The following is a 25,681-nucleotide window of genomic DNA, read 5'->3' as shown; positions in this document are numbered from 1 at the left end:
ATAGTCTTTGGCTAAAGTGTTGGGAGTCTTAAGTCTTCAAAAGTTAAGATTTAAGAATTTGATTCTATAGATTTTGTCTGCTATTATGAATAGTAATGGGACATATCTCTCTTACAGGGTTTTGCTATGGCTTACATGAGATAATGCCTATAAAATGCTGGGGTGTGTGATATCTAGGTAGTACTCAATAATTGACAACTGTTACTATTTTAACTTTTAATTTTATACTGAAGTATAGCCAGTTAACAGTGTTGTGTACGTGTATCCATTCTTCCCCAAACTCCCCTCCCATCCAGGCTGCCACACAACATTGAGCAGAGTTCCCCTGTGCTATACAGTAGGACCTGTTGTTATCTATTTTAAATCGATAACTGCTATTATTAATTCTATAAAAATTGATATAGCTATCAGATATGTACACTTAATGACTTAATTCATACAGTGTCTTAGAAAATTGTCAGTGATATAGCATAATTATTTGGCTCATCAATTTTGGAAAGGTTATCAGTTTTTGAAACTATGAATTAGATTGGATTTTAGTTTTACATAGCTCATCAGTTTTGAAAAGGTTATCAGTTTTTTAAAGTATAAATTAGATTGGATTTTAATTTTACATGCTGGTATATTCCTTCTATGTTGTACATTTCATCCCCATGACTCATTTATTTTGTACATCTTAGCCTTCCTCACCTATTTGGCTCTTCCCTTCCTGCCAGTGGTTCCCTCTGGCAACCACTTGTTTGTTCTGTCCATGAGACTATTTCTGTCTTGTTACGTCTGTCCATTTATTTTTTAGATTCCCCATGTAATCGAAATCATACAGTATTAGTCTGTCTTTGACTTATTTTACTTACTGTAGTACCCTCTAAGTCCATCCATGTTGTTTCAAATGGCAAGATTTCATTCTTTTTTATGGTATATTAACCATGTGGTGTATATGTATGTACATACTTAGATTACTTCCATATCTTGACTATTAGAAATAATGATGAAATGGATATAGGGGTGCATATATCTTTTTGAATTAGTGTTTCATTTTCTTTGGAAAAATACACATAAGTTAATTGATGGCTCATGTGATTTTGGTTATATTTTTAATTTTGTGAGGAACCTCCATACTGTTTTCCATAGTGGCTGCACCAATTTACATTCCCAACAACAGTGTGCAAGTGTTCCTTTTTCTTCATATCCTCATCAACACGTCTTATATGTTGTCCTTTTCATAACCATTCTAACAAGTATGAGTTGATATTTTAGTGACTTTTTAAAATTTACATTTCCCTGATGATTAGTGATGTTGAGCATTGTTTTGTGTGTCTGTTAGCCATCTATGTGTCTTTTTTTACGAAAATGTCATTCATATCCTTTGCCCATTTTTTCACTGAGTTGTCTGAATTTTTTAGTTGAGTTGTATGAATTCTTTGTATATGTTGGATATTAATCCCTTGTTAGATACATTCATTGTTTGCAGATATCTACTATTCAGTAGGCTGCCTTTTTGTTTTATTGGTAGTTCCCTTTGCTGTGTGGTAGCTTTTTAGTTTGATGTAGTCCATTTGCTTATCTTTGCTTTTGTTTCCCTTCAGTTCAGTTCAGTCAGTTCAGTCGCTCAGTCGTGTCCTACTCTTTGCAACCCCATGAATTGCAAAATGCCAGGCCTCCCTGTCCATCACCAGCTCCCGGAGTTCACTCAAACTCATGTCCATCGAATCAGTGATGCCATCTAGCCATCCCATCCTCTGTCGTCCCCTTCTCCTCCTGCCCCCAATCCCTCCCAGCATCAGAGTCTTTTCCAATGAGTCAGCTCTTCACATGAGGTGGCCAAAGTACTGGAGTTTCAGCTTTAGCATCAGTCCTTCCAAAGAACACTCAGAACTGATCTCCTTTGGGATGGACTGGTTGGATCTCCTTGCAGTCCAAGGAACTCTCAAGAGTCTTCTCCAACACCACAGTCCAAAAGCATCAATTCTTCGGTGCTCAGCTTTCTTCACAGTCCAACTCTGATTGTACCTTTCTAAGAATTTGTCCATTTCTTTCAGGTTGTCCATTTTATTTGTATACAGTTGCTGGTAAAAGTCTCTTATGATCCTTTGTATATCTGTGGTGTCATTTGTAACTTATCCTTTTTCATCTCTGATTTTATTGATTGGAATCCTCTCTGTTTTTTAATTGATGAGTCTAGTAAAGGTTTGGAGAAGGTGAAGGCACCCCACTCCAGTACTCTTGCCTGGAAAATCCCATGGACGGAGGAACCTGGTAGGCTGCAGTCCATGGGATCACAAAGAGTCAGACACGACTGAGCGACTTCACTTTCACTTTTCGCTTTAATGCATTGGAGAAGGAGATGGCAACCCACTCCAGTGTTCTTGTCTGGAGAATCCCAGGGACGGCAGAGCCTGGTGGGCTGCCGTCTATGGGGTCACATAGAGTCAGACACGACTGAAGCGACTTACCAGCAGCAGCAGTAGTAAAGGTTAATCGATTTTGTTTATCTTTTCAAAGAACTAGCTTTTAGCTTCATGTATCTTTGCTGTTGTTTCATTTATTTTTGCTGTGATCTCTATGATTTCTTTCCTCCTACTAATTTTATGTTTTGTTTCTTCTTTCTCTAGTTGTTTCAGGTGTGAGGTTAGGTTATTTCAGATTTTTTGTTTTTTTAAGATAAGATTGTATTGCTGTAAAGTTCCCTTTTAAAACTCCTTTTGCAGCACTGCACAGATTTTGGGTTGCAGTGATTTCATTTTCACTTGTCTCTACGTATTTTTTGAGTTCTTTTAAAAAAAAGTTATTTATTTTGATGGACTGGGTCTTTGTTGCTGAGTGCAGGCTTTCACTAGTTGCAGCAAGCGAGGGCCACTCTTCATTGCAGTGTGGTGGCTTCTCATCGCAGAGCAATAGTTGCAGCACATGGGCTCAGTGGTTCCTGCTTGCGGGTTCTAGAGTGCAGACTCACTGATTGTGGCTCACGGGCTTAGTTGCTGTGCAGCATGTGGTATCTTCCTGGACCAGAGATCAAACCCATGTCCCTTGCATTGGCAGACAGATTCGTAACAACTGGACTACCAGGGAAGCCGCTGAGTTCCTCTTTGATTTCTTCAGTGATCCATTGGCTGTTTATTAGCAAACTGTTTAGTCTCCACCTGTTTGTGTTGTTTTATAGTTTCTTTTTCTTGTAGTTTATTTTTAATCTCAGTTGTGGTTGGAAAAGATGCTTGATATAACTTGAGTCCTCTAAAATTTACCCACAGCTCCCTTTGTAGTGCAGATTGTGATCATTACTGAGGCTATTCTGTGTGGACATGAAAGGAATGTTTATTCTGCTTCTTTGGGATAGAATGCTCTATAATTATCAAATCCATCTGATTTCATGTATCATTTCAGGCTTGTGTTTCCTTATTGATTTCTCTCTGGATGGTCTGTGCATTGATGAAAGTGGGATGTTACAAAGTCTCCCACTATTGTTGTGTTACTATTGATTCTCCCTTCATGGCTGTTAGTGTTTGCTATATATATTGAGGTGCTCCTGTGTTGGATGCATATATATTTATAATTGTTATATCTTAATTCTTGCATTGGTCCCTTGATTATTATGTAGTGACCTTTGTTTTAGTAGTCCTTGATTTAAAGTCTGTTTTGTCTGATAAGAGCATTGCAACTCCACCCTTTAGAGTTCCATTAGCCTGGAATACGTTTTTCCTTCCCTTCACTTTCAGTGTGTACATATCCCTATGTCTGAAGTGAGGTCTCTCTCTTTTTTTTTTTAAATAATTATTTATTTTTGGCTGTGCTGGGTCTTTGTTGCTTCACACAGACTTTGTCTAGTTGTAGAGAGTGGGAGCTACTCTCATTGCAGAGCATAGGCTTCAGTAGTTGTGGCACATGGGCTTAGTTGCTCCTTGGCTTGTGGGATGTTCCTGGATGGGGGATTGAACCTGTGTGCCCTGCATCGGCAGGCGAATTCTTATCTAATGTGCCAGCAAGGAAGTCCCTGAAGTGGGTTTCTTATAGACAACTTTTCAGTTCAGTTCAGTTCAGTTGCTCAGTCGTGTCCGATTCTCTGCGACCCTGCGAATCACAGCATGCCAGGTCTCCCCGTCCATCACCAACTCCTGGAGTTCACTCAAACTAATGTACATGGAGTCGGTGATGCCATCCAGCCATCTCATCCTCTGTCGTCTGCCGGGGTCCATCCCCGGCTGATCCAGGGTATTCGAAGGAGAGACGGCATCGGCGACCTATTTATTTAAATATTCATCAAAGATATAAAGAGTAATAGAATGAAGATAGCTCAGTGAGGAAATTCAGTGGAGAAAAGAGGCTGAATAATTCAGCCAGAAGGTGAGAGAAAGAACGACATGGGGAGACCAAGTTTCAGTGAACAAGGGCCGCACTTTATTTTCCAAAGTAGTTTTTATACCTTAAGTTATGCATAGAGGATAATGGGGGAAGGGGTAGAGTCATGCAGTAAGCCAGGCTTTCTTCCTGCAAACTTATCATATGCAAAAGTTTAGGTGATTTGTATCATCTTCTGGCCCAGAGGCCTGTTAACATTTTAAGACCCTTTCTTCAGAAAACTTATTTTTCTCTAAAGGTGATTAGTCAGGTGCCACCCTCCAAAAGCATTAAAGTTGCATTCCTATAGGGCAAAGGTGTGGTGGGCTGTAACAAGAAAAAGGATTAACTCAAGGGTCCAAGGTTACAAACATTAAAGCTACTACTTACACCAATTATATTAATCAATACACTGCCAGGGACACAGCAGATAAGGGATATGGAGACCTAGCAGCAAACATTGGCGGAACAAGTGAAAAACCCTTCACCAATACAATTTCTAATCAATCTTTTAACTGCTCAAAGGAATCTGTACTTAGACAGTTTAGAACATCTCATGCCTCTCACAGTTGGGAGGCTCTGAGCAATCACATGTGGCCGGAAAAACCTATTCAGGCAGGCTAGAGGACTTCCAAAGGAGTTTGTAGGTTGAAACACTGTCACACCCAGGAACTTTATTAACTGGAGCTATAAGTTAACTCTTTTTTCAGAGAGAGGTAGTGGGGGACAGCCCCCCATAGAGTCAGAGGTGTAGGCGAGAGCACAAAGCAGAAAGTAGGCAGACTCTGGTTTTGGGGTTAGATGCTCGAGAATTTCCAGGGGGACTCCTGAGACTCGATCCCGCCTTTGCGTATGCCGAGCCTCCTTCCTCATGACCTGTGCCGTGGGCTGAGCTCCTGCTCCTGGCAGTTGTCCCCTTCTCATCCTGCCCCCAGTCTCTCCCAGCATCAGGGTCTTTCCAGTGAGTCAACTCTGGCCAAAGTATTGGGAGTTTCAGCTTCAGCATCATTCCTTCCAATGAACACCCAGGACTGATCTCCTTTAGGATGATCTGTTTGGATCTCCTTGCAGTCCAAGGGACTCTCAAGAGTCTTCTCCAACACCACAGTTCAAAAGCATCAATTCTTTGGCACTCAGCTATCTTCACAGTCCAACTCTCACATCCATACATGACCACTGGGAAAACCATAGCCTTGACTAGACAGACCTTTGTTGGCAAAGTAATGTCTCTGCTTTTCAATATGCTATCTAGGTTGGTCATAACTTTCCTTCCAAGGAGTAAGCGTCTTTTAATTTCATGGCTGCAATCACCATCTGCAGTGATTTTGGAGCCTCCAAAAATAATGTCTGACACTGTTTCCACTGTTTCCCCATCTATTTGCCATGAAGTGATGGGACCAGATGCCATGATCTTCGTTTTCTGAATGTTGAGCTTTAAGCCAACTTTTGCACTCTCTTCTTTCACCTTTATCAAGAGGCTTTTTAGTTCCTCTTCACTTTCTGCCATAAAGGTCATGTCATCTGCATATCTGAGGTTATTGATATTTCTCCCGGCAATCTTGATTCCAGCTTGTGCTCCTTCCAGCCCAGCGTTTCTCACGATGTACTCTGCATATAAGTTAAATAAGCAGGGTGACAAGATACAGCCTTGACGTACTCCTTTTCCTATTTGGAACCAGTCTGTTGTTCCATGTCCAGTTCTAACTGTTGTTTCCTGACCTGCATACAGGTTTCTCAAGAGGCAGGTTAGGTGGTCTGGTATTCCCATCTCTTGAAGAATTTTGCACAGTTTATTGTGATCCACACAGTCAAAGGCTTTGGCATAGTCAATAAAGCAGAAATAGATGTTTTTCTGGAACTGTCTTGCTTTTTTGATGATCCAGTGGATGTTTGCAATTTGATCTCTGGTTCCTCTGCCTTTTCTAAAACCAGCTTGAACATCTGGAAGTTCATGGTTCATGTATTGATGAAGCCTGGCTTGGAGAATTTTGAGCATTACTTTACTAGCGTGTGAGATGAGTGTAATTGTGTGGTAGTTTGAGCATTCTTTGGCATTGCCTTTCTTTGGGATTGGAATGAAAATTGACCTTTTTCAGTCCTGTGGCCACTGCTGAGTTTTCCAAATTTGCTGGCATGTTGAGTGCAGCACTTTCACAGCATCATCTTTCAGGATTTGAAATTGTTCAACTGGAATTCCATCACCTCCACTAGCTTTGTTTGTAGTGATGCTTTCTAATACCCACTTGACTTCACATTCCAGCATGTCTGGCTCTAGGTGAGTGATCACATCATTGTGATTATCTGGGTTGTGAAGCTCTTTATAGGGGTCTTATTTTTTTATCTGTTCAGGCAGTCTGTGTCTTTTGGTTGAAGCATTTAATTCATTTACATTTTTGGTATATATTCCTATTGCCATTTTGCTAAGTGTTTTGGGTTTGTTTTTGGAGGGTATTTTTCTTCCCCTCCTCTTTTGTTCCTGTCTCTTGTTTGAGCACCATCTTTAGTGTATGCTTGGGTTGCTCTTTCTCTTTTGTGTGTGTATCTGTTGTAGTTTTTGTCTTTGCTGTTCACCATAAGGTTTTGATATAGCTGTCTGTATAATGTACAAGGTTGTTTTAAGTTTCTGGTCTTTTCCTGCCTAGAGAAGTTCCTTTAGCACTTGTTGCAAAGCTGGTCTGGTGGTGTTGAATTCTCTTAGCTTTTGCTTCTCTGTAAAGCTTTTGATTTCTCCATCAAGTCTGTGTGAGAGCCTCACTGGGTAGAGCATTCTTGGTTGCGAGTTCTTCCCTTTCATCACCCTAAATATATTGTGCCACTTTGATCACTTAAATGTATATATTGAGTTTAATATATATTAAATTCTGGCCTGCAGAGTTTCAGCTGATAATGGTAATTCTCTTGTATTGGTTGTTATTCCCTTGTTGCTTTAAGTATTTTTTCTTTGTCTTTTCAGCTATTATCTCTTCAAATATCTTCTCAGCGCCTTTCTCTTCTCCTTCTGGGACTCCTATAAATGAACATTGGTGCATTTAATGTTATCACAGAGGTCCCTTTGACTGTCTTCATTTCTTTTCATTTTTTGTTTTTTTGTTTATTCTTTTCTGAGGAGTGATTTCTGCTGTTCTGTTGTCCAGGTCACATATCCGTTTTTCTGCTTCACTTTCTCTGCTATTGATTCCTTGTAGTGTATTTTTCATTTCAGTTATTGTATTGTTCATCTCTGTTTGTTCTTTAGTTTTTTAGGTCTTTGTTGAACATTTCTTGCATCTTCTCAATCTTTGCATCCATTGTTTTCCTGAAATCTTGGATGATCTTCACTATCATTATTCTGAATTCTTTTTCCGGTAGGCTGGCCATTTCCTCTTAGTTGTTTTTCTGGGGTATCATCGTGTTCCTTCATCTGGGACAAATTCCTCTGCCATCTCATTTTTACTAAGTTTTCGTTGTTGCAGTTTGTGTTCCATAGGCTGCAGGATTGTAGTTTTACTTGCGCTATCTGCCCTCTGGTGGATGCCTTTCATGATTTTAGTTGAGCATCTATGTGAGTACATTTTCGCTCTTTTCTTAGCATATATGTTATAGGGTTTTCTTAAAAAAAAATTTTTTTTTTGTAATTGTCCTAGAATTTGTAAATTATGTTTGTACCCAGTTCAGGTATACTTTCAAATAACACTACAGCATTTCATAGGTAGTACGATTACTTTCCAGTAACAGAACAGCCCCAATTCTTTTGTTTTATTTCTTTTATCATTGCTACCATTTTCCCTCCCATCTCCAAAAGAGTTTTAAAATTTACTCAATTATTTACAGTAGTATATAATCAAGTTCAGTTCAGTTGCTGGGTCATGTCTGACTCAGATATTATGAAGACAAAAAATAAATAGGCAGTTGACTGGATTCAGCCCACAGACCATACACAGTTTGAGCTACAGTGTAGTAGAGTATAGTATCTCATAGATATACCTTCATTTACTTGTTTTCTTATTTCTGGGCATTTGTTTTTTAATTTATTAGAAAAACTTTGGGGAATTCTATTTAACTTAGAATATTGTGTTAATTTCAGGTGTACTGCAAAATAATTCATGTATCTTCATTATACGTTTGCATTATGGAATCTTTTTCAGACTCTTTCCTATTGTAGGTTATTATAAGATACTGACTATAATTCCCTGTACTATGCAGTAAACCCTTGTTGTTTATATAGTTTCTATATAGTGATGTGTTAATCCCATACTCTTATTTTATCCCTCCTCTCCTCCTTTCCCCTTTGGTAACTGTAAGTTTGTTTTCTATGTCTTTGAGTTTGTTTCTGTTTTGTATGTTCATTTCTATTATTTCTTAGATTTAACATGTAAGTTGTACCATATGATATTTGTCTTTCTCGTCTGACTTACTTCACTTAGTATGGTAGTCTTTAGGTTTATTCATGTTGCTGAAAAGGACAATATTTCATTCTTTTTGGTGGTCAAGTAATATTTCCGTGTGTGTGTGTGTGTGTGTGTGTGTGTGTGCGCGCGCATGTGCCACGTCTTTATCCCTTCATCTGTCTGTGGACACTTAGGTTGCTTCCATGTATTGTAAATAGTGCTGCTATGAAAATTGAGGTTTATATGTCTTTTTGAATTAGAGTTTTCATCTTTCTGGACATGCACCCAAGTGAGGGGTTGTTGGATCATGTGGTAACTCTGTTTTTAAAGGAAGGTCCTTGTTGTTTTCCATAGTGGCCGCACCAATTTAAATTCTCATGACCAGTGTAGGAGGGTTCCCTTTTCTCTACAGCTTGTGCGGTATTTATTGTTTGTAAAATTTTTGGTGATGGCCATTCTGACTGTTGTGAGGTCATTGTAGTTTTGATTTGCATTTCTCTAATTAGGATGTTGAGTATATTTTCATATGCCTCTGGCCATGTATGTCTTTGTAGAAATGTCTATTTAGGTCTTCTCCCAGTTTTTTTGATTGGTTTGTTTGTTTGATACTGATTTTTATTACTATGTTTTAGAAATTAATATCTTTTTTGATGCATCATTTGCAGATATTTTCTCCCAGTCCATAGGTTATTTTCATTTTGGTTATGGTCTCTTTGCTGTGGAAAAGCTTATAAATTTGATTAGGCCCTGTTTGTTTAAATTTGCTTTTATTTCTTTTGTCTTGCAAACCTGATCTAAGAAAATGTTGCTGTGTTTTTGTTTTGTTTTCAGGGAGTGTTCTCTTCTAGAAGTTAAGCCTCTAAGTCATTTTGGGTTTATTTTTGGTGTGATGGACTCTTCTAACTTTATTGGTTACATGAGGCTGTCCCTCTTTCCCAACACTACTTGCTGAAAAGACTGTCTTTTCTCCATTGTAGCTTTTAACCTCCTCTTTTGAAGGCTAATTGAGTGTAGGTTTCTGGGCTTATTTCTGGGCTCTCTATTCTGTTCTGTTGATCTGTATGTCTGGTTTTGTCCCAATATCCCACTTGTTTGATTTCTGAAGCTTATTTTCTTTGATTCAGTGTGGAATAGGATTCCGTTTTTACTTTCTCTCTCTAGCATTTCATAGTTCAGTGTAAAATAATGCAGCAGATTTATGTGTGTGTGTGTGTGTGTGTGTGTGTGTGTGTGTGTGTGTGTGTGTATGTATATAAATCTTGTATTCTGCCGACTTGCTGAGTTCATTTATTAGTTCTAATAGTTTTTTTGTGGAATCTTTAGGATATTCTATATAGACTATCATGTCATCTGCATCTAATGATAATTTTACCTCTTACTTTTCAATTTGGAAACCTTTTATTTCTTTTTCTTGTCTGATTGCTGTATCTAGGATTTCTAATACTGTGTTGAATAGAAGTGGTAAGAGTAGGCATCCTTGTTTTGTTCCAGAATTTAGCAAGATGGCTTTTAGGTTTTCACTGTTGAGCATTATGTTGACTGTGGGTTTGTCATAAGTGGCTTTTATTATGTTGATGTGTCTTCCCTTTATACTCACTTTGGTGAGAGTTTTTATCATAAATGAATGTTGAATTTTTTGCATCTGTTTAGCATGAGGTGGCAATGGCACCCTGCTCCAGTACTGTTGCCCAGAAAATCCCATGGATGGAGGAACCTGGTAGGCTGCAGTCCATGGGGTCGCTAAGAGTCAGACATGACTGAGTGACTTCACTTTCACTTTCCACTTTCATGCATTGGAGAAGGAAATGGCAACCCACTCCAGTGTTCTTGCCTGGAGAATCCCATGGACGGAGAAGCCTGGTAGGCTGCAGTCCATGGGGTCGCAGAGTTGGACACGACTGAAGTGACTTAGCAGCAACAGCAGCATGAGGTTTTGGTCTTTTCTTTTGTTGATATGGTATATCACATTGATTGATTTGCATATGTTGAACCATCCTTGTGACCCTGGTATTAATCCAACTTGGTCATGATGTATGATCCTTTTTATGCATTGTTGAATTTGGTTTGCTGATCTTTTGTTGAGGATTTTTACATCTATATTTATAAAAGATATTGGCCTGTATTTTTCTTTTTTGGTAGTGTGTCTGGTTTTGATATTAGGGTGATGGTGGTGGTTTCATAGAATGATTTTGGGAGTCTTCCTTCCCCTTTAATCTTTTGGAAGAGTTTCAGTAGTGTAGGTTTAAGTTCTTTTCTTCTTTGTTGTTTGGTAGAATTCCCGAGTGAGGTCATTCGGTCCTTCCTTTTGTTTGTAGGGAATTTTTTTTTTTCCCAGTTAAAGATTCTATTTCACTTCCAGTGAGTGTCTGTTCAGATTATCTGTTTTTTCTTAATTCAGTTTTGGCAGGCTCTATATCCAGTAACTTGTCCATTTCTTCTAGGTTGTCCATCTTGTTGTCTTAAAGTATTATAGTTGTTCATAGTATATTCTTATGATTTTTGTATTTCTGTTATGTCCCCCCCCTTTTATTTTTCATTTTATTTTGTCCTCTTTGTTCTTGGTGAGCCTTTCTAGAGGTTTTTTGATTTTATCATTTGAAAAACCCATCTGTTGCTTTTATTGATTTTTTTTATCTGTATTTTTTTCCTCTCTGATCTTTATCATTTCCTTCCTTTGATGACTTTAGGTTTTGAATGTTCTTCTTTTTCTGCTTTTTATATTGGTTTATTTGAGATTTTTCTTGTTTTTTAAATGAGGCCTATATTGCTATAAACATCCCTCTTCAGACTGCTTTTGCTGCATCCCGTAGATTTTGTGTAGTTATATTTTTGTTGTCATTTGCTTCAAGGTATTTTTTATTTTCTTTTTGATTTCATTGTTGACTCAATGAAAGATTTTTTTGTAGCACATTGTTTAGGCTCCGTGTAGTAGTTTTTATCCTCTGTTTCTTTCTGTGGTTGATTTCTAGTTTCATGCCATTGTGGTTTAAAAAGATGCACAAGAAATTTGTTGAGTAAGCTATTGAGACCAATTAAGGATAAGGAAAAGAAGTTGTGTTATTTTTTTTTTAATCCTTTCCTTGTTTCCTCTTTTGACGATCTTACTATCTTTATATAGATCTCAGTTTCTAAACTATATTTTCTCTTCTTTAGTACTTCTGTTAAGTTATTACATGGCAGTCCTACAGGTAACAAATTCCCTCGATTTTTGTTTTTCTGAGAATGTATTTCTTCATCAATTTGAAGGATAATTTCATAGGGAGAGTTTAGAATTCTAAGCTGGTGCAGTTTTTCTCTTAACATTTTTAATATTTCAGTCTATTTTGTTTACATGGTTTTGTGGGAAAGTTGGAAGTAATTCTTTGCTTCTCTTTAGATTTTTCTCTATCTGGCTTCTTTCAGGATTTATTTTTCTTTGATTTTCTGTACTTTGTAAATGTTATATTATACTTAGGCTTAGTGATTTTTTTCTTCACATTTACTCTGCCTGATGTTCTTTGAACTTCATGAATCTGCAGTTTGGTGTCTGACATTAATTTAGGGGAAATTCTTAGTCATTGTTGCTTCAGTGATTTTTTTCTGTCCTTTTCTTTGTCCAGTATTTTCATTCTCATATGTTAAACCTTTTGTAGTTTTCTTAGAGTTCTTTGAGATTCTGTCCTGCTTTTCCTGCTCAGTCTATGTTCTCCTTGTTTTGTATTTCCAGAGCTTTTTGTTGAGATATTCTTTTTTTTTTAATTATTTATTTTAATTGGAGGATTACTACTTTCCAATATTGTGATGGTTTTTGCCAAACATCAACATGAATTAGCCACAGATGCACATGTGTCCCCTCATCCTGAAACCCGCTCCCACCTCCCTCCCCACTTCATCCCTCTGGGTTATCCCAGAGCACTGGCTTTGAGTGCCCTGCTTCATGCATCGAACTTGCACTGCTCATCTGTTTTACATATGGTAATATATATGTTTCAATGCTAAATCTCAGGTTTCTTGTCTTGAATCCTGTGCAATCTAATAATTCCTTCAGAGGTATTCTTCATTTCTGCTACAGTGTTTTTGATCTCTAGCATCTGTTTTTTATTCTTTCTTCACATTTTCATCTTTCTGCTTATATTGTCCCTTTATTCTTGATGAATGCTTTCCACTTTATTCATTAGAGCCTTTAGCATATTAGTCATAGTTGTTGTAAATTTCTGATCTCATAATCTCAGCATCTTCTCCATATCTGGGTTTGATACTTGCTCTGTCTCTTCATGTAATTTTCTTTTGCTTTGTAAATATGTTCTGTTGTGGGGCCTATAACTTCTGTATTAAATTAAGAATACTCACATTATAACTGGATGAATTAGTAGGCACAAGCCATTCACATGGGGTTGACATACAGCTCTGTTAGCACCTGAGCTTTCACTTTGAGGAAGTGTAAACACTCAGTCATTTTGATTGAAGACACAATGGCACTACACTTTACAAGGGAGTAAAGTCACGTTTATTCTTACAGATCGCAGAAGGGGGATGGGGTGTCCAGTAGCCTAGGAAAGGCAGTCCTCTGTCCCAGTCACAAGTGAGCAGAAGAGCACATATTAGTTGAAAAGTGTTTCAGGGGAGATTTTGCTACCTTTTTGTGAATTCAACTGTATGTGGTTATTTTTAAAGGAGCTCTGAGAAAAAGGAAACAGGAACTTGTCACAGGAGTCCTAAGCTCAGGTCCTTACCTGTCCAGGCTCTGGGTGTGAGCAGGGTTGTCATACTGTAAAATGCTTATGTAGCAACTCAGAATAGCTGTTTTCTCATCACAATTGACCCTGTGATGCCTAGGCATTAGTCTTTAGGGGAAATCATGGGCACTGTCTAGATGGTGGAGATATTAAAAGCTGCTGGCAGGATTTTGGTCACCCAGCACATGAAACATCTAAGCAAAGCAAAATGCCACTCAACAATATAAATAGACAAATGGTGGTTTGAAATCCTGTCTGTAACCATCTCCTCCCATTTTGGGGGGTTCAGCCCAGAAAATAAAGCTCATGGATAAGATTAAGGTAGGTATTTGATTTAAAACTTGGGTGGGATTATGAAATACTTGTACCTGTTGGGATATCATTTGTAAATGTCTAAGTTTGTCCAGAATTATTAATAAACATGCAACAAGAGGTACCCTTTGCAGGTTCCCCTTCCTTGGCCAATAGTAACCTAAAGCTAAATCGTTGTCCAAAACCATCTACACTAAAGAATTGTACTGTTACTGCATTAAGGCTGGGCTTTGGTGTAACAGCCCAATGTTTTTAGACAGGGGAGTTGAAACTTTGGTGTTTGCCTTAACAATTTAATTTAATAATTTGTTGTTGCTTGGCTGTTGTGGTTGTGCCTAACTCAGTTCCCATGAAGGATAGTAGCAGACCTATTCCCAACATAATGGGGATGAGTACTGAACGTTTTTGACATGAGGTGGTTTAAAAAGAGACATTTTGGGGATCCTATTCAGTGATTTGTAAGGATAGTCCCAGGGAGACTTAACTATCTTGGTGTTAACAGACAGGACTTAGCAGGGAGCTGGCAAGGAGGCAGATGCATTGGTGGCTGAGGAAGGGAGAAGCACATAAATGAGGAACCATGTATATATGTTTGCTCCTGGGTACTAAACCCACAGTGGACACCGACTGTTATACTGGGTATATCCAAATAAGTTGGGGTTCCCCTGGGGAGTCTGAGCCATGAGACTCAAGACCATGGGAATTGTGCTCCTTGGGATGAGAGGTATAGGTTTATTCAACTGTGTGGTGTCACAGGTGGAGTGTGTTAGTGCATGGACAGACATGGTGGGTTATAAAGTGCATGTGGGGCTCCTGCCAAATGCCACATACTGTATTGTAAAGTGCTACATGGGAACAGTTGATCACCATAGAGAGGAGCTGGGTAAGCCGTGGAGATGCATGAGATGGCTTCCACTGGGAAAATGGGGGCAGGGTCAAGAAATTAGCTAAGTAGGCCACTGACTCAGGAAAGAAGCCTTTGTTGAGTTTGATAATATGTTCAGCAATTACAGCAGCTCAGGAAAAAAAAAAAAACACTGGTTTCTGCCCATTGTACAAAAATATTACGACTATGGGAGGACTTGAATGAGAAGATTATGGAACCCTGAGTGGTTCCATAACCAGTGGGAAAAGATTCCCTTGGTGTTATGTAGGGAGATGACCCTGTGTCTGCAATTCTGGAGAGTTTGTATGTAGGGGAGTGATGAGGGAGTCCTATGGTGATTGTAGCATCTGTACCCAGGGAGGAGTCCTTTCAACAGAATTAAATTTACTAGCCCTCAATTAGGTCACATAATGTGGATCAATCTAATATTGTGTGGTGAGGGTAAGCAATTATATGAAGCATTTAATCAGACATTTAAAAGGTTTAGAGACTTGACATATACCTTAACCTATCAAAATTTAAAGGTATAGTGGAGAGCAGCCTGCAGTCAAAGTGCCACCTCACATCTCAGCAGCAAGTGTAGTAAGCAAGGAGAACTTGGGGTAACTCTACAAAATGCCACGAAAATGGGTCATCAGCTGGGAATTTAGATAACTAGGCATTCAGTTTGGCAACCAAGTTCTGGGAAGTGCTTGCCATCATCAGCCGCCATGCTTCCCTGGGTGTCACCTCTTCCATAGTGGAAAATTGTGGAGGCAGTATTCATGATGAAGTTGTGTCCTATGCTGTCGTCTGCTGAGACTTTGTCATCTCAGATCATCATGTTTGGCATTATCATGGACTTGGGCATTATCAAGTGCTATTGCATGTGAAGGAGCCGTTCTAGAGTAGGTTGCTCTGGTCAGTGAGGAAGGGAATTGAAGGCCCATAGGGTCTAACAGGGTTGCATAGAGTTGGGATATTCTGATTAAGGTTTGCTTGCACTTTTGGGAGTGTCTGTTGCTAACTCAAATTCTCGGTAAATTTTGGAGGTCTGTGGGGGTGAATCTTGCAAATGATTAAGTGGTGCCCTTCTTCAAGGCATAGGAGGTCACCATTGTAAATAGTAAAGATTAGAGGCACGTGTGTACCCTTGGTTTAAAGAAAATTTAGTTATATGCTTCTGACAATTTAATCTTTAGTCTTGTATTACCAGATGGGTTTGAACTGTATAATCCTATGAGCCAGTTAGGGGTGAAATTAGGGCAGCGTGAGGCAGGTGGCCTTGAAGCATTTGTGCTTTGGTGCCATTTAAGACAGTGCTTGAATCACTCAGTTAGTAACCTGGTGGCATTTTGGGCCCAGGCCTTCTTGGGCTGACTTCCAACATATGCCATCCCTCCATCCTGGGGTTCAGTTGTGAGTGAGTGCTGTGGTTTTCCAGTAACTTTCTGGTGTTGTCTCCTGGGGTCGTGGAGAAAGCCCCATGACTCAGATGGCATGGAAGTCACAGAAAAGGGACAACAATAGCAGGCATCTACATTTTATAGTTTTGTGCTTGCCCTCTGAGTGCCCCATGTGATAACTGGTTATTGGGCTGTTGTGGGTCAGTATGTCTTTGGTGGCTTCCTCAAAAGTGAGATAGGGCCAGGTGTGATTGTATCACCATGATGTCATCTTCTGATGTTGCTGATGTCAACCTGAATGCCTCTTCTCCTCTTTTAGATTTCCACCCACACTGTCCTTTCACTGGATCCAGGGTTAATTATTTCTACTTCCTAGTGGGCGGTATGGTTGGGAGAAATGAACTGTCCACTGAGGGCACTCACTGTACGTTGAAATCTCAGTTGAAATATGCATATCAAGTTACTTGGTTAAGTGTAGTCCAGCAGCCTCCTAGTGGATCTGTGTTCCTCTAATGAGCCAGGACTCTCTCTGACCAGAGGGTTTTATAGCTAAAGTACCAGATGAGTATTAGAAGGCAAGGTGATTGACATTTTAAAATCTGTAAGGGAACTCAAAAATGTTGGGGAAAATGTAATTGTCCTCTGAGATAAAAGCATCAGATTTCCTTCTGATAGCAGTCTGTCATCTTTTGTGATTTATAATTTTTTATTTTTTTAGGTATATGCTTTAACTGGGTTTCCCTGGTGGTTCAGTAGTAAAGAATCCAGCTGCCAGTGCAGGAGATGTGGGTTTGATCCCTGGGTCGGGACTCTCCTCTGGAGAAGGAAATGGCAACCCACTCCACTATTCTTGCCTGGAGAATCCCATGGACAGAGGAGCCTAGGGGACTACTGTTCATGGGGTCGCAAAGGGTTGAACACAAATGAGCAACTAAACAACAACAATCTCCTTTAGGATGGACTGGTTGGATCTCCTTGCAGTCCAAGGGACTCCCAAGAGTCTTCTCCAACACCACAGTTCAAAAGCATCAGTTCTTTGGTGCTCAGCTTTCTTTATAGTCCAACTCTCACATCCATGCATGACTACTAGAAAAACCATAGCTTTGACTAGACAGACCTTTGTTGGCAAAGTAATGTCTCTGCTTTTTAATATGCTATCTAGGTTGGTCATAACTTTCCTTACGGCTGCTATCAAAATGCCAGACAAGGGTTGGAGAGGATGTGAAAAAACTGAAGCCCTTGTGCATTGTTGGAGGAAATATAAAATTGTGCAGCCACTATAGTAAACAGTGTAGAGGTTTTTCAAAAAGTTAAAAAGAATCACTATATGATCCGCATCCCTACTTTGGGTAGATACCTAAAAGAATTAAAATTAGGATCTCAGAGAGATATCTGCACTCCCATGTTCTTTGCAAGATTTCGCAGTAGTCAAGATATGGAAATAACCTATATGTTTATTGACGGATAAACAGTAAACATATAGTGTAGTGGGTAGTCTTTCCCTTCTCCGATTTTCCAAACCCAGGGATCAAACCCAGGTCTTCCACATTGCAGGCAGATTCTTTACGGTCTGAGCCACCAGGGAAGCAGTATATTGATGGATAAATAAAATGGTAAATACATAGCCATTAAAAAGAAGGATATCCTGCCATATGCATCAGCATGAATTAATGTGGAAGACATTATGCTAAGTGAAATAAGCCAGGTACAGAAGGACAACTGCATGATTCTGCATATATGGGATTTCCAAAATGGCCAAACTCATAAAAACAGAGTAGAATGGTGGTTGTCAGGGCTGTGGGGAATAATAAGTAGGAAGTTGGTGTTCAGTGGGCATATAGTTTCAATTATATAAAATAAATCCTAGAGCGAGACCTGCTCTGCAATATGGTGCTTATAGTTAATAATACTCCTTTTTGCACTTAAAAAGAGATGTACTCTGTCAACAGGGTGTGTCTTGTATTAAGTGTTCTTAGCACAATATGTGTTTTATATTAAAGAATCTAATGTGGCAAATAGATGAAAAATATTTAAAGTAAATATTAATATTTGGTATTCGGTATCAATAATGTATCATGAGCAAGTAGAGCTTAAGCTAGCAAAGCAGATAGTTCAGTCTTAGGAAATTTATAAACATGTTTTACATAGCAGGAAAACTGTAGTTATTTCATTGTGTTCCAAAAAGATATTTGGGAATAAAAATAAAAAGTAAAAAAATCTGTTCCCAGTTAAAAATATTTCTCTAGAGTAGGCCAGTAATGCCTCAATATGATAAAAAAAAAAAAAATATGTATTTGAAATTAGCAGTCACATAATCAAAGATCAGTACTCTTTTTTTATACATATGAAACATTTGTAAGTGATGTTGCCATAAATGGTCAAGTAGGGAACTCCAAGGCTCCATTTCTGCACAAAAATAACAAGCTAGCAAAATCTATCAGAACCAATTTTTGTAGATCTCTGGAATCTAGTCAGAACTTAAAAATAAAAAACTAGGGAAGGATTACTGAAGTAAAGAGCAGTTGTTCTATAGGAGAACACTGACTGAGGCTTCTTCAATCGCCTGCCTCACCATCCCCCAGTCTGCAGTAGCTTTGAGGATTGCAGACCACACTCCTAATGAGGGTCAACACTTACAGAGGGTGCAATACAAACCCTGCTCTTAAAAAATTGTTAGGAGGTGTTTCAGCCTGTCTTACAACTCCCTGAAGGACTAGTGTGGCGGCTTTCACTCAACCAAGAGCTTTTCTGAGGATGAAACAACTTCCTGCCAGTGTTTGGCTGGAGTATTGACTGTAGCAGACTGGGTCTAGGGTTAACAGGATAAACAATAGGAACATTGTAAAACTTGGGGAGAAAGCAGTTGAAAAACCAGATACATGGAGAGTAGGACTTTTTAAAGGTCCTGCTTATACTGGGGAGTTGAGGCCATGTGCTTGCCCAAAGCTGGACTCATTCTCAGAAAAGGCCCAAGAAGACCTTAAACTTTCATCTCTGGCTAAACTTTCAGACTTGCATTGCACAGGCTGTAAATGAAAGTACAGAGCTGGCTAACTGTTGGAATGCTTCAACATAAAGTCAGTACAGACTGGGGAAAGTTGTTTTCTTTTTTCTTTTTGGCTGTGGATGTTTATGGAAACTGTCAAGATAATAGCTCACAGTTGAGCAAAGCTAACAAGACTCCAGTGCCACACACAAAGAATGTACAAAACAGTTACCCACAGCAAGCAGCAACACCAAACTCCAGCTGTGGGGGAGAATCTGGTATCCAGAGTTGCCACACTGTATTTGATATGTCCAGTTGTCAACAAATCATGACATGCTTAAAGAAACAGAATATGGCTGTTGTCAGGGGAAAATACAGTTTACAGTAACACTATGCAGGGATTAATTCCCATATAACTTTACTCATTTCTCCATTTCTGTGAATTTTTTTTTTTTATCCCATCTGTGGATTCAACCACAAACCATGATGGACTATAGTATTGATATTTACTGTTGCAAAATAATCACATAAGTGGACCCTCACAGTTCAAATCCAAGTTGTTCAAAAGTCAACAGTAATTTATAAAAACTGCCCCTGAGGAAGCCCAGGAATTATAAAAAAAAAGATTTTAAAGGTGTTCAAAGAGCTAAAGAAGCTATGTTCAACACATTGAAGACAACCAAGAAAAAGCTATCTCACCAAAGAGAGATGTCAAAAAAGGGATATCCAACAATTATAAAAAGGATCCAAATTGAAATTCTGGAGCTGAAAATATAATAACTGAAAGGAAAAATCCACTGGCAGGTTTTAGTAGCACATTTGAGCAGGCAAACAGAATCAGTGAATTTAAAAATACATCAGTTGAGATTGGCAACTTTGAAAACCCAGAAAGAGAAAAGAATGAAAAAAATGACCAGAGCTGTGAGATACCACCAGCATACCAACATGTGTATAATGGAAGTCCCAGGGGGAGAGAAAAGAGAAAAGAAATAATATTTAATGAAGTAATTATTGAAAACTTTCCAAATTTGATAGAAAATATACATCCAAGAAGCTTAATTAACTTTGAGCAGGGTAAACAGAAAAAGTTCCCCACACTGAGACACAGTACAGTTGCTCCTTGAAAAATACAGAGGTTAGGGAGTCTGACCTGGCTCCATTCAGCTGAAAATTCACATGTAATTACACAGTTGTCCTTCTGCATCCAGGGGTTTAAGCAGATGCAGATTGTTTAGTGCTATTATTGTTGTTCAGTCTCGTCTGACTTTTTGTGACCCCGTGGACTGCAGCATGCCAGACTCCGCTATCCTCCATGTTATCTTGGAATTTGCTCAAATTCACTTCCATTGAGTCAGTGACTTCTCATTGTTACTGAGCACTGGCTCTAGGGTGTGCTCCAGAGCATCAGTTCAGTTGCCCTGCAGCAGGTGGAATTTTCCTGAATCAAGGATCAAACCAGTGTCCCCTGCATTGGGAGGAGTATTCTTAAACACTGGACTACCAAGAAAGCCCACAGAGTCCTAACCACTGGACTGTGAGGAAATTTGATCAGGGGAGTTTTGCATGAAACAGTAATCCATGGTTCATTTGTTTGTAGAGAGTAGATTTTACGTTTGGTGCTAGATGACTGTTTGTGTGGCTGTGCGTGTGTGTCTGTGTATGTTTGTGTTTAGTTTTGTTTGTTTTATGTGACAGGGAAGAGCTGTTATTTTCTTTCTGGTTTGTTATATGAGGTCTGTGATTTGTGATATTAACTGAACAATAAGAGAATAATCTGATAAAACTCAAATAGCTCTGTTAGGTAGAAATTTTAATTGAGAAATAGTCTATGGAAATTCATAAAGGACATATATTAGCTAAACTGTACTTAAAAAAAAAACTTTTTAGCTTTGTATTGGGCTATAACCAATTAATAATGTTGTGATAGTTTGAGGTGAACAGCCCTGGGACTCAGCCATACGTACACATGAATCCATTCTTCCCCTAACTCCCCTCCTTTTCAGTTGCCACGTAACACTGAGCAGCGTTCCATGTGCTGTATAGTAGGTCCTTGTTGGTTTTCCATTTTAAATGTAGCAGTGAGTACATGTCCATCCCAAACTCCATAACTATCCTTTCCCCCCATCCTTCCCCACCCAGCAACCATGTGGTATATATGTATGTGTGTGTGTGTATATATACACACACACATATACATATAATAGAGTCTTACTCAGCCATTAAAAAGAATGAAATAATGTTATTTGCAGCAACATGGATGGACCTAGATATTATCATACTGAGTGAAGTAAGTCAGACAAGGAAGAAATATCATATGACATCCCTTATATGTGGAATCTAAAAAGAAATAATACAAATGCACTTACAAACAGAGGCTCACAGAGAATAAACTACTTTTTAACAGCTTTATCTCACTGTAATATATACACAGTAATAATCACTCATTTAAAATATATAATTCAGTGGTTTTTTCTTTATTTACAGAATTGTCCAATAGCTAAATGTTAGAACATTTTTTTTTTTACTATTCTACCCCCATTCCTCTCTTACTAGAACCAATAATCTACTATCTTTCCTTATGGATTTGCCTGTTCTGGATATTTCTTATAAATGGAGTCCTATAATACACGATCTTTTGTGACTGCTTTTTTTTACTTAGCATAACAGTTCTGAGATTCATGCATGTTGCATAGTAGCGTGAATCAGTACTTAAGTACTTTTAATTGCCAAATAATATACCACTGTATAGATATATTTTATTTATCCATTCAATAGTTGATAGACATTTGGTTCCACTTTTGGCTGTTGTGCATGGTGCTGGTATAAAGAGGTTTTGATTGGACATTTTTTTAAAAATTTATTTTAATTGGAGGCTAATTACAATATTGTAGTCGTTTTTGCCATACACTGACATGAATCAGCCATGGGTGTACATGTGTTCCCCATCCTGAACCCCCCTCTCACCTCCCTCCCCATCCCATCCCTCTGGATCAATAGTGCACCAGCCCTGAGCATCCTGTCTCATGCATTGAACCTGGACTGGTGACCTGTTTCACATATGATAATACACATGTTTCAGTGCTATTCTCTCAGATCATCCCACCCTCGCCTTCTCCCACAGAGTCCAAAAGACTGTTCTATACATCAGTGTCTCTTTTGCTGTTGCGCATGTAGGGTTATCGGTACCATCTTTCTAAATTCCATATATATGTGTTAGTATACTGTATTGGTGTTTTTCTTTCTGACTTACTTCACTCTGTATAATAGGCTCTTTAGTTTCATCCACCTCATTAGAACTGATTCAAATGCATTCTTTTTCATGGCTGAGTAATATTCCATTGTGTATATGTACCACAGCTTTCTTATCCATTTGTCTGCTGATGGACATCTAAGTTGCTTCCATGTCCTGGCTATTATAAACAGTGCTGCGATGAACACTGGGGTACACGTGTCTCATACCTCTTGGCTATATACCTAGGAGTGGAATTGCCAGGACGTTGTGGTAACTCTGTTTAACATCTTAAGGAACTAATACGATGTTTTTCAAAGTAACTGTACTATTTTACATTCCTGTCATCAGTATATGAGTGTTCTAGTTTCTCCATATCCTTTTAAACTATTTTCTGTCTTTTTGTTTATAATTATTCTGATGAGTATTAAGTGGTATCATCATGTTTTTTATTTTCCTAATAATTAATGATATTGAACATCTTTTCATGTGCTTGTCATTTGTTGATCTTCTTTGCAGAAAGAAAGATCTCTATTCAGATCTTTTGACCATTTTAAAATTTGATTATCTTTACTGTTGAATTCCCTCTTTACTGTGGGCTTCCTTCATAGCTTAGTTGGTAAATCATCTGCCTGCAATGCAGGAGACACCAGTTCTATTCCTGGGTTGAGAAGATGCCCTGGAGAAGGAAATGGCAACCCACTCCAGTATTCTTGCCTGGAGAATCTCATGGACAGAGGAGCCTGGCGGGCTACAGTCCATGGGATAGCAAGAGTTGGACACGGCTTGGCAACTAAACCACCCCTACCACCACTGTTGAATTGTATATTCTGGTATTAGATTCTTATCAGATATATTGTTTGCATGTATTTTCTCTCATTCTGTATGCTGTCATTTCACTTTCTTGGTTGTGACCTTCAAAGCACAAGTTTTTTTATTTTGACAAAGTCTGACTTATAATTAATTCTCTTTTATTGCTGTGCTTTTGGTATCATAATAAGAAATCATGGCATAACTGAGAGTCACAAAGGTTTAACATTATCTTCAAAGAGATTTAGTTTTAATTCTTATGTCTAGGTCCATGATCCCCCTTTGAGGCAATTTTAAATTATTTTTGCTTTTAAAAATTGTGCTGAATTATACATAACAAAATCTGTCATCTTAACCATTTTTAATCGTGCCGTTGACTGCATTTAACTGTATTAACATTGTTGTTAAACAATCCTCAGAGCTCTTCTTCTTATAAAACTGAAACTCTGTATTCATTAAACCATAATCCCCTATTCCCTTCTCCCTTTTTCTCCAACCCCTGGCAGTCCCCATTATAATTTGTCTCTGAATTTCCCTCCTTTAGGTAGCTCCATAAAAGTGGGATCATATAGTATTTGTCTTTCTCTGACAACTGTGTCCTCAGAACTCATCCATTTTGTAGCATGTGTCACAGTATCTCCTTTTTAGGCCAAATAGTATTTCATTGTATGTATGTACGATATTTGTTTATCCATTCATCCATCCGTGGACACTTGAGTTGTTTCCATCTTTTGGCTATTGTGAATAGAGCTGCTGTGAATATGAAAATACAAAAATATCTCCTTGAGAGCCTTCTTTTCAGTATTTCGGTACAGACCCAGAGGTGGAATCGCTAGATCTTGTGGTCGCTCTACTTTTCTTGTGGAACTTGTTTCTTGTGGAACTGCCATAGTTTTCTTTAGTAGCCACTTTACATTAACATCAATGATGCACAAAGATTTAATTTTTTTCACATTCTCACCAACACTTACTATTTTCTGGGTGTTTTTTTTATTTCATAATGGCCATGTTGCAGATATAAAGTGATACCTTATTGTGCTTTTGAGTTGCATTTTGCTGATGATTATTGATTTGAATATCTTTTCATGGACTTATTGGCCAGTTGTATATCTTCTTTGGAGAAATATCTATTCAAGACCTGTACCCATTTTTGGATTGGGTTTTTTTTTTATTGTTTAAGTTGTAAGAATTCTTTATATATTCTAGATGTGTGTGTTAGAAGCTCAGTCGTGTCCAACTCTTTGCGACCCCATGAACAGTAACCTGCCAGGCTCCTCTGTCCATGGGATTCTCCAGGCAAAAATACTGGAGTGGGTTGCCTTTCCTTCTTCAGGGAATCTTCCTGACCCAGGGATTGAACCCAGATCTCCCACATTGCAGGCAGATTCTTTACCATCTGAGCCACCAGGGAAGCCTTCACTTAAAATTGCACCAATATTTCTTTTAATTCGGGGTGTATTTCTTCAAATTAATTTTTGTTGGCATATAGCTGACTTATTATGTTGTGTTTCTTGCTTTATAGCAAAGTGAATCAGTCATTCATATACATATATCCATTATTTTTAAGATTTCCTTCCCATTTAGGTCACTACAGAGCATTGAGTAGAGTGCCCTGTGCTATACAGTAGGTTCTCATTAGTTATCTGTTTTCTACATGGTAGTACGTTTGTGTCAGTCCCAATCTCCCAGCCCACCACCCATTTACCCCCTTGGGCTCCAAAATCACTACAGATGATAACTGCAGCCATGAAATTAAAAGACGCTTGTTCCTTGAAAGAAAAGTTATGACACACTGAGACAGCATATTAAAAAGCAGAGTACTTTGCCAATAAAGATATGTCTAGTCAAAGCTATGGTTTTTCCAGTAGTCATGTATGGATGTGAGAGTTGGACTATAAAGAAAGCTGAGCGCCAAAGAGTTGATGCTTTTGAACTGTGGTATTGGAAAAGACTCTTGAGAGTCCCTTGGACTGCACAGAGATCAACCAGTCCATCCTAAAGGAAATCAGTCCTGAGTGTTCACTGGAAGGACTGATGTTGAAGCTGAAACTCCAATACTTTGGCTACCTGATGTGAAGAATTAACTCATTGGAAAAGACCCTGATGCTGGGAAAGATTAAAGGCAGGAGGAGAAGGGGACAACAGAGGATGAGATGGTTGGATGGTATTACCAACTCAATGGACATGTGTTTGAGTAGACCCCAGGAGTTGGTGTTGGGCAGGGAGGCCTGACACGCTGCAGTCCACGGGGTTGCAAAGGGTCGTACATGACTGAGCGACTGAACTGAACCATAACTTTGTTCCCTATGTCTGTGACTGTTTCTGAGTGTCAATAAGCATTTTTGAGTTTATTTTTGTGTATAGTGTTAGGGAGTATTCTGATTCAGTGCCAACCCTGTCAGATTATCAAGGGCATTTTTCAGAGAATTAGAACAAAATTTTTTACACTTTATATGGAATCACAAAAAAATCCTGAATAGTGAAAGCAATCTTGAGAAAGAATAATGGACCTGGAGAAATCAAGCTCCCTTCAGACTATACTACAAAGCTACAGTAAGCTATCGGTACTGGGAGAAGAACAGAAATATAAATTAGTGGAACAGGATAGAAAGTCTAGAGACAAACCCATGCGCCTGTGGCCATTTATTGTAATCTGTGA

General features: G+C 38.6%; 1 protein-coding gene across 7 annotated transcripts in view; it reads left to right on the top strand.

Moving 5' to 3' along the window:
• Positions 1-25,681, top strand: part of ALMS1 (ALMS1, centrosome and basal body associated protein) — a 190,536-nt gene that overhangs the window by 73,549 nt on the left and 91,306 nt on the right. The gene's annotated exons all lie outside the window — the stretch shown is intronic.

The sequence above is a fragment of the Bos indicus x Bos taurus genome, chromosome 11 (assembly GCF_003369695.1).
Source record: "Bos indicus x Bos taurus breed Angus x Brahman F1 hybrid chromosome 11, Bos_hybrid_MaternalHap_v2.0, whole genome shotgun sequence".
Taxonomy (NCBI): domain Eukaryota; kingdom Metazoa; phylum Chordata; class Mammalia; order Artiodactyla; family Bovidae; genus Bos; species Bos indicus x Bos taurus.
The sequence above is the reverse complement of the archived record's forward strand: the minus strand, read 5'-3'. Positions and strand labels throughout refer to the sequence as shown.